This window comes from Cephus cinctus, unplaced genomic scaffold, assembly GCF_000341935.2.
Source record: "Cephus cinctus unplaced genomic scaffold, Ccin1 Ccin1_scaffold0404, whole genome shotgun sequence".
Taxonomy (NCBI): Eukaryota; Metazoa; Arthropoda; class Insecta; order Hymenoptera; family Cephidae; genus Cephus; species Cephus cinctus.
In genome coordinates this window covers 201,950-204,865 of record NW_014333088.1, presented here as the reverse complement: position 1 = coordinate 204,865, position 2,916 = coordinate 201,950, and the positions used below count along the sequence as shown (strand labels likewise).

The window sequence follows — 2,916 nt, the reverse complement described above, 5'->3', positions numbered from 1 at the left end:
GGGGGGGGGGGGGAGGAGGAGGGGGGATTATCGATCGCGCTTCGAAGTTGAACTCGTTGGGAAATAAAGCTTCATTTTTTTTTTTTTTTTTACAAATCTAGGTAATGTCTGCAAGCAGGGGCTCTCACTTGGAGTTCTCCTTCTATTACAGCTTATTAACCTGCAAATACATTAATTAATTTCTACAGTTTGCAGCAGTGCCTCGGTATAGGCTCCCACGTACTGCATAGGCGTAGGCTCCCCAGAAAATAATTTTTATAAGGACGCTCTGTGTCTAACGGGTAGCTGGCGATTGCGGGTGTATTTTGAAACGTTCTATAGGGACACTGCTTTTGCACCGTGAGTATGGGAAGACTTAAAAACCTGTAGTATCATGATTGACATAACCTAACGATAATTAAAGCTTCCTAAGACTGCTGGCTCCCTACTTTAAACGCTGAACCCATACCGTCGGAGATAGGGGGGAATCTTTTAGAGGGATATAATTTATTCATTTTTTTTCGTCATCAGCAATCCGTGGAATATCATTTATACATATATACATAACAGTTTAAACATAAGAAAGATAACGGTTAAATGGTTCAGTTATGTATGGGAAGATAGGAGAACTAAAATAGACAAATTTTAGCTGTGAGGGAGAGAGAGATTATTTGGTAGGGGTTCGAGGGCCAAGCGAGGAAGAGAGAAAACATCTATTTAATCGTAACGAGCAATTCGATTTTCCGTCGGAATGCCACTGGTTTTCAGCTAATAAAATGCTATTTTGTGAAGAGACGAAGAGAGCGAGAGAGAGAGAGAGAGAGAGAGAGAGAGAGAGAGAGAGAGAGAGAGAGAGAGAGAGAGAGAGAGAGAGAGAGAGAGAGAGAGAGAGAGAGAGAGAGAGAGAGAGAGAGAGAGAGAGAGAGAGAGAGAGAGAGAGAGAGAGAGAGAGAGAGAGAGAGAGAGAGAGAGAGAGAGAGAGAGAGAGAGAGAGAGAGAGAGAGAGAGAGAGAGAGAGAGAGAGAGAGAGAGAGAGAGAGAGATGGGTAGACCGAAGAGAAGAAAAGAAATGAAGAGGGACAGGAAATACGTCCCTGCGCGTGCGCACTGGCATTTCCGTTAGGTTACGTATTCGCCAGGGGCAACGGCCTGACGTGGAAGGTAATAAAGGGAAAACGAGAAAAAGAATAAGTCGTGAAATGTGGAAATGGAGAAGAAGGAGAGAAAGATACATGGCACAGTCAAGGAATATGCAGTTGAAGCGAAGTTGGCGAGATCGGAAACAATGTAAAAGAGAAAAAGTCGAGAACAAATGGGGATATAAAAACGGGGTAAATACGAAAAAAATGCTGTAATAGAAAGAAAAAGGAAAAGAAAAAAAAAGAAGGGTAACGTTTCAAAATTTGCAATTAGTTACTCTCTTTGGATATTTGAGATTCAGTATTCTATTATCGTTAGTTATACAATTACAAATTACCTATTGACTATCTTACAAGTGTCTATATGCTGTTTGTTATGCACTTTGGGACTTTTCAGTATGGCATATTACACCTAGTAATATTTCTTTTTCTTTCCGTGTTCTCGAAGGTTATTTCCTTCCTGAAAGAGAAAGACCTTAACAGTTGTGAGCTTGATGTAGGGTTAATTAGATCAAGTTTAATTAATTAATCGTAGCGCGATTTTAAACCTCGCCGAGTATCAATTAAACATTGAAACGAGTAAGTTCCGTCAGTATCCATATATTTCATGTTCCTTTTTCATCAACAAAAATGAGATAACGTGACCTGTTTGTCTAGCGGTTAATTAGTCCTGGATAAATAATCAGGCCCCGGCGCTGTCCTTTGACCTATTGTATAATAAATCCTCCTCGAACAATTCGTAATCCTTAGCCTGCCGTACATGAATAAGGGTCGCCGTAATAAGTCCGGTGGTTTTATTACAGGCGACAGATATGCAGAATACGTCTTATGATTTTCCCGGTCTTGAAAGGTCGAATTATAATTTTTGAGGGATTCCTCGCGTCGGTATAGGAAAAAAAAAAAAAAAAGATTCGACTACGTTTTAGCCTTTTTCTGAAGCGCGTTACAATCCAGTTGCCCGTGCTATCGCGAGAAAGAAGATTGATTGAAATTACGAAGGTGAATAAAAAGTGGGAAAAATATGAAAATTTATATTCGTCATCGCGTTACTTCACCGACGCTCCGGCCAATGTGCCTAAACGATCAAGCAACCGGAAACGGGTTCTTGCGGGTAATTTATATAGGAGGTGCCACGTACATACGCGATATGGTATACGTATAGGCGTAGGCACAGGTGGGCCAGAGAAAGTCAAGCTTCTGAGTCACTGTGAAATTAGTCGGTCAGACCTGGCAAGACTAGCAGGGAAGATTGAGCGCGCAAGGCAGCTTCTTTTGGCGCGTCTGACACAGAGAAAGACAGACCGAAGAGCAGTTGCCGTTGCAAGTAAACTTAACGTAACGATAACGTAACCACGTAACATACACCATATACCGTAGCAGGGGACGTTAACGTTAACGCCGTATTAAGCATTTGAACGTCGTTGCACGATCGATGAAATTATCGTTCACCGATGCTGTTACACTGTTGCCAATACTCGCTGGCCAATAGCGACGCCACTGAAACACCAACGGTTGGCAACACTGGGAGGTGTGTTCATCGCCGGGTCGTCGGGATGACGATGACTATTTTTAAAATTCTCTACTTCAAGGTGTTTTCTGCTTTTTTTTTTTCCTTCCCGTTTTCCCCCTTTTTCCTCAGCCAGTAGTCAACGTTAATTCGCCTCTAGGGGCAAATTCTCTTGGCCTCGCAACGATCGAGAACTTGGTGATTTTGGTCGTAGGGCGATCTTGTGACTTTTTTTCTTTCAATATTTTTATATATATTTTTCTCTGGTTTTTTTTTTTTTTTTTTTTTTTT

The 2,916-nt window shown here is 41.5% G+C and overlaps 1 protein-coding gene across 3 annotated transcripts in view; it reads left to right on the top strand.

Annotated features, from left to right (window-relative positions):
• The window catches only part of LOC107267485 (neuronal acetylcholine receptor subunit alpha-7), a 41,381-nt gene that overhangs the window by 19,913 nt on the left and 18,552 nt on the right, over positions 1–2,916 (top strand). The window lies entirely within an intron of this gene.